General features: G+C 41.6%; 1 non-coding gene across 1 annotated transcript; it reads left to right on the top strand.

Moving 5' to 3' along the window:
* On the top strand, positions 1-109 carry LOC112752831 (small nucleolar RNA R71). Its single transcript, XR_003177244.1, has one exon. It is a non-coding gene; the product is annotated as a small nucleolar RNA R71 (small nucleolar RNA).
* The last annotated feature ends 12621 nt before the right edge of the window (positions 110-12730 follow it).

The raw sequence follows: 12730 nt of genomic DNA, 5'->3' as shown, positions 1-12730 counted from the left end.
AGAACATGTCCGGAGGGCATTGCCTAGTCAGTAGCTTGTATCTCTCCCAAGCTTCATAAAGAGTTTCACCCTCCTTCTGTCTGAAAGTCTGAACCTCCAACCTGAGCTTGGTCAGCTTCTTTGCTGGAAAAAATTTAGTGAGAAACTCAATAACAACCTTTTCCCAAGTATTCAAACTCTCCTTCGGTTGGAAATCTAGCCATAGCTTTGCTTTATCCCTCAGAGCAAACGGGAAGAGCATGACCCTGTACACCTCTGGGTTCACTCCATTTGTCTTCACAGTATCACAAATCTACAAAAAATCAGATATAAACTGATTTGGATCTTCATGAGGGAGCCCATGATACTGGCAGTTTTGTTGCACCAGGGTGACCAATTGTGGCTTCAACTCAAAGTTGTTTGCAGCTATAGGGGGTACCACAATGCTTTTTCCATAAAGATCCGCAGTAGGGGCAGAGTAAGAGCCAAGCACTCTTCTTTGTTGATCATCCCCATTCGGATTTGCCACATTGGCATTAACAGCATTATTATTATTATCCATAGTGGACTCTACAGCCTTGTAAAGTCTTGCTTGTTGTAAACGTCGCCTACAAGTCCTTTCAGGTTCAGGATCAAAGTCTAACAAAGGTTCCTTGTCCCTGTTCCTGCTCATAAACAGATAGAAGGCAAGAAAATATGAGATTCTCTACGTCAGAGTGCAGAGAACTCCCAGTGAGGTAACCTATGTAAAATAATAAAATAAAATTACTAAATAAATAAATAAATAAAAATTCAAAAATAATAACTGAATTAAAAGAAATTCAAAAATTAACAGGAAAATAAATAGAAAAAATAAAATTAACTAGCTGACACCAAACTTAATTTCAGAAATTAAGGAAAAATATTAATACTATTATTAGAGAAAATTTCGAAAATAATAAGGCAAAATTTAAATAAAAAAATAAAAACTAAAACGCCTAATCTAAGCAATCAAATAACTGATAGTTGTTAATCACTATCAATCCCCGGCAACGGCGCCAAAAACTTGGTGCGGTAATTTATAACCCACAAACTAACCGGCAAGTGCATCGGGTCGTACCAAGTAATACCTCAGGTGAGTGAGGGTCGATCCCACGAGGATTGATGGATCAAGCAACAATAATTGAGTGATAGACTTAGTCAGGCAAACAGAAAGTAATGTTTGGGAATTAAAAAGACATTAAACAATATAAAGAATATTGAAGAAAGGCAAGTAAGTAAATTGGGAATAAACTATGGAAAAAACAGTTAAGGTTTCAGAGTTATCTAATTTTCTGGATTAACTTTTCTTACTAACTATTTTAATCATGTAGGATTTAATTTATGGCAAACTATATGTGACTAGACCCTAATTCCTTAGACCTTTCTAGTCTACTCTAAAATTCATCAACAGCCAATTCCTTGGTCAATTAATTACAATTAGAGGGTGATGATCAAATTCCAGTTTATATGCCACAAAAACTCTAATTACCCAAAAATAAAAGGATTATATATCACGTATCCCGTTAAATCCAGATAATTAAAATTTAGGAGAATATATTTTTAAGCTGTTGTTCAAGTAAAGAGCTTTTTCAAGTTATACAAGAACTCAAATAGAAAGAGGGTCATACTTCCGTTCCACCTAAATTTATAAGATAAAGAGCGAAAACAATTCTTAAATTATAAATCCATACATGAATTAAAATAGAAAAAGCAATAAAATCAATCCATACAAATAGACAGAGCTCCTAACCTTAACAATGGAGGTTTAGTTGCTCATGGTTCAGAGAATAATAAGGATTGTAAATTGAAATGGAATAATGTTGTGTTGAGATGGAATGAAAAGTTAACTAATTCCAATCCCCTTTTATATATAATCCTAATAAATTTAAAATCTATCTTCTAAAACTAAAATAATATCTTTTCCTATTTTAAATTAAAAATTAAAGTTTAAATCAGAATTAATTAAAGCAATCAGTATGTCTTCAATTTGATGGATGGGGACCACTTGCTTCATAGGGTCCACGCCTAACTTGGAGTGGCAGAATCATTCTTGTGTGAATCTCCCTTGAGTTTCTGCTATCCCCTGGCTCTAGTCTGTGTTTCTGAGCAGAAAACTGGGTCAAAACTCGGCCTGAAATCGCCCCCAGCGTTTTCGAGTTTTCTGAATGTCGCGCATGTCACGCGTACGTGTCAGTCATGCGTACGCAACGTGTACGCGTCAGTCACGCGTACGCGTCGATGGCCTTTTTCGCGTGTCACCCGTACGCGTTAGGTACGCGCACGCGTCGCTGAGCAATTTTGCTTTTCACGCGTACGCGTCAAGTACGCGCACGCATTGCCATGGAGAGCTCCAAATCGCGCGTGCGCGTGCCTGGTTAGCTCCTTGGCTTCTTTTTTTTTCTGCAGAAACTCCATCAAATCCCTCCGAATGCTACCTAAAATAAATAAAATTGCACAAGATTCAAAGTAGCATCCATAATGGCTAAAAGATAATTAATTCTTGATAAAACTTAACAAATTAAATACAAATTCACGAGGAAAAGGTAAGAAGGATACTCGCGCATCAGTACAGGCATCCTCTAATGTGCATGGTATCATAAAGCTTCCGGAATCTTTAAGATTCTCTGGTAAGCTTTCTAGAATGACTGCACTGTATTCTTCAGTAAGGAAAACTTTTTCAGTTTCTCTCCAATCCTTCTTATGACTTAAGATCTCTTTCATGAACTTAGCATAAGAGGGTATTTGCTCAAGTGCCTCTGCAAACAGAATCTTTATTTCAAGAGTCCTGAGATAGTCTGCAAAATGGGCAAATTGTTTATCCTGTTCCGCTTGGCGGAGTTTCTGAGGATAAGGCATCTTGGCTTTATATTCTTCAACCTTAGTTGCTGCAGGTTTACTGTAAGACCCGGTCAATTAACGACTAACTAACCCATAAAATGAGAATTTATTCTAGAAAGCCAAAAATGTTATTTTTATGGCTAAATGTGATAGAGGAGATTGAGACGAGAATTTCGGTACCAATTTTATAGAAATCGGACCAAGATTGGGCCGAACGGGCCAAACCGGACCAACCGGACCCAAAGTGGGCCCTTGGCCCAACTAAACTAAATCAAAACCCTAGTTTTCAGCACTCTCTCTCCTCACAACACACTAAACACGCTGAAAATGGAGGCTATGGAGGGAAGAACACTCTCTCAAGTTCTTTCTCTCACTTAATCTTCAAACCACCATAACTTTTGATCTAAAGCTCCGATTGCCGCTCTGTTTACGGCCACGCATTCACCGCGGAGAGCTCTACAAAACCCATACAATTAATCTTGAGGTAAGCCACGTTTTACTGTTTGAAATTCCAGCCCTTGATTTCGAGTTTCATGAGTAAAAATGTTGAGATTTTGGGTTCTTTGATGTTATAGGACCCAACTCTCTTGAAGGAGAAGGTTAATCTTGTCTCTTTGGACCTTGGGTGTGGTAAGATTCTCAACCCTAGTGTAATTTGTTGTTCTATGAGGTTTGGGCATTGAGATGTTGTGTATGGGTATGATGATTGTGGCTTAGGTTGTGTATATGTGAATATTGGAGTTTAATTGGTGATTTTGGAAAGCTTGGAAGAGGGTTTTGTGTGATAAAATCTGTTCTTGGAGGTGTTGATACCTTGAGAGCTTGTGGACAAGTGGTTTGGAAGTGCTCCGGTTGAGCTTGGGAAATTGGCTAAGGTATGGTTTCGGTTTCCCGTATCTAATATGTAATGTGGTAGGAAATACTTAGGCTAGAGGCCCTAAGATAGGCATTGAATTGATGATGTTGTGGAATGGTTGAGATATATGATGTGATCATATGTGTGATTATGAATATTGATGCCTTGATTGTGTGATATGTGAGAAAATGCATGTTGTGATATATGCTTGATGAATGATTGAGGTTAAATTGATGGGTGGTGCCATATTGTTGGTGAGTATGATGATTATGTATAATGATGGTTGATTGGAAATTGATATTGTTAGAAATTGGGATGAGAAGGATGTATGACATAATATTGTGTTTATCCTTTGGCCTTTTGATTGAGAAGTGTTAAAATGGTTGGAGGTAGTTTTGAGAATTTTGGTAAAATGTCAATGCGTGAGTTGAGGATGGCTTGTTGTTGAATTTGGTACACTTTGATTGATTTCAAAGAAAAGGGATGAAATTGGCATGTTTTAATTGATTTTGAAAAGAGTTGAAAGTGGCTTGTTTTGAAAATGGCACTTTGTGGTTTTGAATGAAAATATGGTTTTTGGGCATACTTTGATGGGACATAACTTGGACTACAGATCTTTGATTTGTGCCAAATCTGTTTAGAAATGAAATTGGATCCGGGATGTCCATGCCGTTCGAAGAACGGGTGAAAAATGATTTAAAATGAGAGAGTTATGACCGTCGGAAGATTGGGGGTTGAATCTGTGAATTCTGCAGCTTTTAACTTAGAAAATTTTTAGCAGAATGACCCCTCGCGCGTAGGCGCACTTGGCGCGTATGCGCCGTTCTTCGAGAAAGCATCATCCACGCGTGCGCGTGGAGTGCGCGTACGCGTGGCCCTGTTTTCATCCCAAAGTTGATTTTTGAGTTTTAAAAGCCAAACTTCATACTTCTAAGCCTCCAATCTCACCACTTATGTCTTAAATCATTATGATATGCCTAGCATGAGGAAAAGGGCTAGTGAATGTGGTAACTTGCGAGTGAAGCAAGGGAAAAATGAATGATCCATGAGGATCAAAGATGATTATGTGAGATGTGGAGGATGGCGGTGGAAGTGCTTGTTATGCCATGGGCCAAATGGCCGTAATTGTTAATGAATTGGCTGGTCATGGATTTAACCATGAGCCGGATGGCTGGATTATGCCGTGTGGCGGTGGAGCCATGTTTATGGCTAAGTATAAATGCATATATGCTGTTGAATGAATTGTGAATGTTGGCACTTCCACCATTGGAGATGAGGGTTTCCCTGGGTAGTAGCAGTGGCTAGCCACCACGTGCTCCAGGTTGAGACTCGAAGCTCTTTTGACCCTATGTCGTAAGTGTGGCCGGGCACTGTGAAAGGCCCGGATGAGCTCGCCCCCGTAAATATTCACCAGTGAGGGTGATGGATATGGATCATGTTTATGATCAAGTTTATGATGAGTATAACTCGAGTTGGGGATGCACGACAGAGGGACAGTCCAATGATTAGCTACCAGGACTTGTCGGGTTGGCTCTATAACTGACAGATGATATCATCAGCCACTAGGGACAGGCATGCATCATAAGCATACTACATGAATTGTTTGAGATTGCCTATTTGACTGCATATTACTTGCTAATTGTCTAAATGCCTTATCTGTTCCTATTTGTAAATCTCTTGTCTGATATAACTATGTTTGCTATATTATACTCCTGCTGGTGGTTGGGAGGTCTGAAGGAATTGGAAAGGGAAGTATTAGTTAGACTGAAGAATCTTTAGTCAGTTGCCACTTACGGTTTAGCTTGTTTATAAGCTTTGATATTATCTGGAGGAAGCTCTAGGATTGACTTCGGCTTTCCTTTATTATTATGTATTATATATGTGGAAGCTGTTACTGTGCTGGGGACCTCTGGTTCTCACCCATGCGGATTTTGTGGTTTTCAGATGCAGGACGCGAGGCTTCTCGTTGAGGCATGCTGGAGACTTCTGGATTAGCGAAGATCCTTTGTTCTCGGGACTCTGTTTTGGGTAATATATCTTGTTTAGATACTTTTATCTCCATTAAATAATACAAACTGTGATGACTCCTTCTAGAGGGGATTTTTGGAGAATAGGTTTTCTGTATTTGTGTCCCTTTGGGTTTCCTTTGGGGTTTCCTTATTTTATCATATGTATATATTGCTATGCTCGGACCGGTTCTCTTCGCAGCCGGGTTTTGAGTCTTGATATTCTTGTTTTTGACACTCTTTATATATATGATCTCACGTTAGCTTATCCCGGTTCGTTACGTTATCGATCGGAGTGTTGCCCGTTCGAGTTACGGTTTTTGTTTACCCCCTTTTTCTACAAAGGCTCCTAGTTATAATCAATTATTCATACTACTATACGTACTAAATTTTTGTTTTAGAGGTCGTAATACCTTGCCATCTCTGAATTATGACTTAAGCATAAGACTTTGTATGGTAGGGTGTTACATTATGGTATCAGAGCAGTTCATTCTTGTAGAGCCTGAGGAATGGACTGACTATGCTTCTGTGCATTCTCTGTATGTGTGTTATGTGCTGTTAGTATATCTGCTTGATATAATTGGCATAAACGTTCATGAGCATGCATTTGGGACTTTGAAGCACTAAACTTCCGATATTGAGACTGATCAACTTAATATCGATTGTTTGGTGTGTATAGGAACCAGATGGCGCCTCGTGGACGCGGTAGAGGTCGTGGGAGAGGACATACGAATGCTCGGGCACCGGAGACTAACCCTAATGATCCGGTGAACTTTATGACTGCGTTGGAGAACATGGCTGCTGCTATGCAAGCCACTGCTGAGGCTCTTGGTCAACAGATGAACAACCATGGTAATGACGGAGGGGAGTTCAGGGTCTGATGACACTGGCGAACTTTTTGAAGGTTAATCCACCGAAGTTCAAGGGAACTACTAGCCCGACTGAAGCCAATACGTGGTTTCAAGCCATGGAACGAGCACTGCAAGCGCAGGTGGTACCTGAAGGGCAGCGTGTAGAGTTCGCTACCTATTTGCTCACTGGGGAAGCGTCGCATTGGTGGCAAGGAATCCGACGCCTCCTGCAGCAGGGTGATGATTATATCACCTGGAATGTCTTCCAAGAGGAGTTCTATAAGAAGTACTTTCCGACTTCTGCTAGGACGGCCAAGGAGCTTGAATTGTTGCAGCTGAAGCAGGGTACTATGTCCGTATCTGAGTATACTGACAAGTTTGAGGAGCTGTTCAGATTCTCTCGTATGTGTCAAGGGACTCCGGTGGAATATGAGGAATGGAAGTGTGTTAAGTACGAAGAAGGACTCCGGAGCGATATTTTCAGTTCAGTGGGACCAATGGAGATTAGGACTTTCTCCGAGTTGGTGAACAAGTGTAGGGTTGCTGAAGAGTGTGTGACAAGGGCAACCGCTGAGAAAGGAAGTCATAAAGGATCATTTTTACAGAACCGAGGGAAGAGCTTTGCACCTAGAGGTCCGCCTTTCAAGAGGGGAGGTTCTTTTAGGAGGCCCAACAACAACAACTCCCAAGGGAAAAGGTTTGGGAAGCTGCCTCAGAATGATCAAGCTTGTACTAGGTGTGGAAGTCACCATCCGGGAGTACCATGCAAGGCCGGATGGGGTTTGTGCTACAATTGTGGAAAGGCGGGGCATAAAGCCGCAAGTTGTCCGGAGAAGCAAAAGCAAGGTGCTGGGAAAGCACAACAGACTGGTCGGGTGTTCACAACCTCAGCTGTGGGTGCAGAGGGATCCAAGACACTCATTCGAGGTAACTGTGAAATGGCTGGTCAAACTTTAAATGCTTTATTTGATTCGGGAGCATCGCATTCATTCATTGCATTTGAGAAAGCCCATGAGTTAGGATTGAAGATCGTAACCTTAGGTTATGACTTAAAAGTGTATAATGCTACCCATGAAGCCATGGTAACTAGGATAGGATGCCCGAAAGTTTCGTTTAGGTTCAAGCAGCTTGATTTTGTCCATAATTTAATCTGCTTACCGATGATCGGTCTTGATCTTATCTTAGGATTGGACTGGTTATCTGAGAACCATGTCCTGCTTGATTGCTCTACAAAGTCGGTGTACTTTATGCCGGAAGATACAGAAGGGCCGGTTGTGGTGAATAATTATTACTTGAATTCGATGATGGTGAACTGTTCTGGAATCGAATGTCAGGGTATCCTGTTGTTAACCGCGGGTGTTTCGGGTGATGATGAAAGGTTGGATCAGATTCCGGTAGTGTGTGAGTTTTCAGAAGTGTTTCCCGATGATATTGAGGAATTTCCACCTAACCGAGAGGTCGAGTTTGCTATTGAATTGGTGCCTGGGGCGGGACCAATCTCAAGTGCTCCTTATAGGATGTCACCATTAGAGATGGCCGAGCTAAAGTCTCAGTTAGAGGAATTGTTGGGTAAGAACTTTATTCGACCAAGTGTATCCCCGTGGGGTGCTCCAGTGTTACTGGTGAAGAAGAAAGATGGAAGTATGCGGCTCTGTGTAGATTACAGGCAGCTGAACAAGGTCACCATAAAGAATAAGTACCCATTGCCGAGAATTGATGATCTCATGGATCAGTTACAAGGAGCTGGGGTTTTCTCTAAGATTGATTTGCGATCCGGTTATCACCAGATAAGGGTGAGGGGTGAGGATATCCCTAAGACCGCTTTCAGGACTCGTTATGGTCATTACGAGTATACTGTAATGTCCTTTGGGTTGACGAACGCCCCTGCAGTATTCATGGATTACATGAATAGAGTATTCCGTCTGTTTCTGGATAAATTCGTTGTTGTCTTCATTGATGATATACTAATTTACTCCAAGACTGAGGAAGAGCATGCGGAACACTTGAGGACCGTGTTGCAGATTTTAAAGGAGAAGAAACTCTATGCGAAACTGTCTAAGTGTGAGTTCTGGAAGAGTGAGGTGAAGTTTTTGGGTCACGTGGTGAGTAAGAAGGGAATAGCCGTAGATCCAACTAAGGTAGAAGCTGTGATGGATTGGAGGCAACCAACCACAGTAACCGAGATAAGGAGTTTTCTGGGTTTAGCTGGCTATTACCGAAGGTTCATCAAGGGCTTTTCGCAATTAGCCTTGCTGTTGACAAAGTTAACCCGCAAAGATACCCCGTTTGTTTGGACTCCTGAGTGCGAGGAGAGCTTTCAGGCATTGAAGAAAAAGTTGACCACTGCACCTGTGTTAGTGTTACCTGAGCCGAACGAGCCTTTTGAGGTATACTGTGATGCCTCGTTAAAGGGTCTAGGATGCGTGCTGATGCAGCATCATAATGTGGTGGCGTATGCCTCACAACAGTTGAGACCTCATGAAGTTAGTTACCCTACACACGATCTGGAACTCGCTGCGGTCGTGTTTGCCTTGAAGGTGTGGAGGCATTATCTCTATGGGGTTAAGTTCCAAGTCTTTTCCGATCACAAGAGCTTGAAATACCTCTTTGATCAGAAAGAGCTTAATATGAGGCAAAGGAGGTGGATGGAATTGTTGAAAGACTATGACTTTGAGTTAAATTACCATCCTGGAAAGGCAAATATAGTGGCGGATGCGTTAAGTCGGAAGTCGTTATATGCGTCTTGGATGATGCTTCAAGAGGAGAAGTTGCTCAAGGGATTCGAGAGTCTAAAAATTGGTGTTCGAGAAGTATCTGGAACCTTGTGTTTGAGCCGATTAGAAATCTCAAGTGACTTTAAGTCCGAACTCCTAAAGGCTCATGAAAACGATGAAGCGTTATGGAAGGTGTTACCGGCTATCAAGCAAGGAAAACAGTGGAGAGTGTCGGAAGAAAAGGATGGGTTATGGAGATTCAAGGGTAGGATCATTGTGCCGGATGTTGGCACTTTGAGGCAAGATATCTTAAAGGAGGCACACAAAAGCGGATTCTCTATTCACCCGGGAAGTACTAAGATGTACCATGATTTCAAGGCGATGTTTTGGTGGCCGGGTATGAAGAATGATGTGGCGGAATATGTTTCAAAGTGCTTAACTTGTCAAAAGGTAAAGATTGAACATCAAAGACCTTCCGGGATGTTGCAACCTTTAGAGGTTCCGCAATGGAAGTGGGAAAGTATTGCAATGGACATTGTGTCGGGATTGCTAAGGACTAAGACTGGTTTTGATGCTATCTGGGTGATTGTGGACCGACTGACCAAGTCAGCTCACTTTTTGCCCATTCGGATGACTTACACCCTTGAGGAGTTAGCACAGTTATACATAAAGGAAATTGTGAGACTTCATGGTGTACCTGCTACTATAATCTCTGATAGAGATCCTCGTTTCACTTCGAGATTCTAGGGTGCATTTCAGAAAGCTTTTGGAACCCGATTAAGCTTGAGTACAGCTTACCATCCTCAAACAGATGGTCAATCCGAGAGGACGATCCAAACACTAGAGGATATGTTGAGAGCTTGTGTTTCGGACCAACCGGCGAGTTGGGATCGGTATATGCCGTTAGTGGAGTTTGCATACAATAATAGTTACCATGCGAGCATCGGAATGGCTCCGTATGAGGCATTGTATGGGAGGAAATGTCAATCTCCGCTATGTTGGTATGAAGCTGGAGAGAAAGGCTTGTTGGGGCCGGAAATAATAGCTGAGACCACTGAACAAGTCAAGAAAATCCGAGATAGGATGCTTACGGCGCAGAGTCGTCAAAAGAGTTACGCCGATCAAAGGCGGAAGCCCTTAGAATTTGAGGCAGGAGATCATGTTTTCCTGAAAGTTACTCCGACCACAGGAGTAGGTAGAGCGATTAAAGCAAAGAAGTTGAATCCTCGATACATTGGTCCATTTCAGATCTTGGAGAGGATTGGGCCGGTGGCGTATCGGGTGGCTCTACCACCCCATCTTTCAAACCTGCACGACGTATTTCACGTGTCGCAGCTTCGGAAGTACACTCCTGATGCTAGCCATGTATTAGAACCTGAATCGGTTCAGTTAAGGGAAGATTTGTCGCTTCCAGTGGCTCCAGTCAGAATTGATGATACTAGTATCAAACGGTTGCGTGGAAAAGAGGTTTCATTAGTCAAAGTGGCATGGAGTCGAGGCGGTGTTGAGGAACACACTTGGGAACTTGAGTCGGAGATGCGTACGGATTATCCGCACTTATTCTCAGGTAATTGAATTTGAATTTGAATTTTGTGGGCAAAATTCCCAATTAGGTGGGTAGAATGTAAGACCCGGTCAATTAACGGCTAACTAACCCATAAAATGAGAATTTATTCTAGAAAGTCAAAAATGTTATTTTTATGGCTAAATGTGATAGAGGAGACTGAGACGAGAATTTCGGTACCAATTTTATAGAAATCGGACCAAGATTGGACCGAACGGGCCAAACCGGACCAACCGGACCCAAAGTGGGCCCTTGGCCCAACTAAACTAAATCAAAACCCTAGTTTTCAGCACTCTCTCTCCTCACAACACACTAAACACGCTGAAAATGGAGGCTATGGAGGGAAGAACACTCTCTCAAGTTCTTTCTCTCACTTAATCTTCAAACTACCATAACTTTTGATCTAGAGCTCCGATTGCCGCTCCGTTTGCGGCCACGCATTCACCGCGAAGAGCTCTACAAAACCCATACAATTAATTTTGAGGTAAGCCACGTTTTACTGTTCGAAATTCCAGCCCTTGATTTCGAGTTTCATGAGTAAAAATGTTGAGATTTTTGGTTCTTTGATGTTATAGGACCCAACTCTCTTGAAGGAGAAGGTTAATCTTGTCTCTTTGGACCTTGGGTGTGGTAAGATTCTCAACCCTAGTGTAATTTGTTGTTCTATGAGGTTTGGGCATTGAGATGTTGTGTATGGGTATGATGATTGTGGCTTAGGTTGTGTATATGTGAATATTGGAGCTTGATTGGTGATTTTGGAAAGCTTGAAAGAGGGTTTTGTGTGATAAAATCTGTTCTTGGAGGTGTTGATACCTTGAGAGCTTGTGGACAAGTGGTTTGGAAGTGCTCCGGTTGAGCTTGGGAAATTGGCTAAGGTATGGTTTCGGTTTCCCGTATCTAATATGTAATGTGGTAGGAAATACTTAGGCTAGAGGCCCTAAGATAGGCATTGAATTGATGATGTTGTGGAATGGTTGAGATATATGATGTGATCATATGTGTGATTATGAATATTGATGCCTTGATTGTGTGATATGTGAGAAAATGCATGTTGTGATATATGCTTGATGAATGATTGAGGTTAAATTGATGGGTGGTGCCATATTGTTGGTGAGTATGATGATTATGTATAATGATGGTTGATTGGAAATTGATATTGTTAGAAATTGGGATGAGAAGGATGTATGACATAATATTGTGTTTATCCTTTGGCCTTTTGATTGAGAAGTGTTAAAATGGTTGGAGGTAGTTTTGAGAATTTTGGTAAAATGTCAATGCGTGAGTTGAGGATGGCTTGTTGTTGAATTTGGTACACTTTGATTGATTTCAAAGAAAAGGGATGAAATTGGCATGTTTTAATTGATTTTGAAAAGAGTTGAAAGTGGCTTGTTTTGAAAATGGCACTTTGTGGTTTTGAATGAAAATATGGTTTTTGGGCATACTTTGACGGGACATAACTTGGACTACAGATCTTTGATTTGTGCCAAATCTGTTTAGAAATGAAATTGGATCCGGGATGTCCATGCCGTTCGAAGAACGGGTGAAAAATGATTTAAAATGAGAGAGTTATGACCGTCGGAAGATTGGGGGTTGAATCTGTGAATTCTGCAGCTTTTAACTTAGAAAATTTTTAGCAGAATGACCCCTCGCGCGTAGGCGCACTTGGCGCATATGCGCCGTTCTTCAAGAAAGCATCATCCACGCGTGCGCGTGGAGTGTGCGTACGCGTGGCCCTGTTTTCATCCCAAAGTTGATTTTTGAGTTTTAAAAGCCAAACTTCATACTTCTAAGCCTCCAATCTCACCACTTATGTCTTAAATCATTATGAAATGCCTAGCATGAGGAAAAGGGCTAGTGAATGTGGTAACTTGCGAGTGAAGCAAGGGAAAAATGAATGATCC

The sequence above is a fragment of the Arachis hypogaea genome, chromosome 15, assembly GCF_003086295.3.
Source record: "Arachis hypogaea cultivar Tifrunner chromosome 15, arahy.Tifrunner.gnm2.J5K5, whole genome shotgun sequence".
NCBI classification, from domain to species: Eukaryota; Viridiplantae; Streptophyta; class Magnoliopsida; order Fabales; family Fabaceae; genus Arachis; species Arachis hypogaea.
Note: the sequence above shows the minus strand (reverse complement) of the source record. Positions and strands in the feature narration are given on the sequence as shown.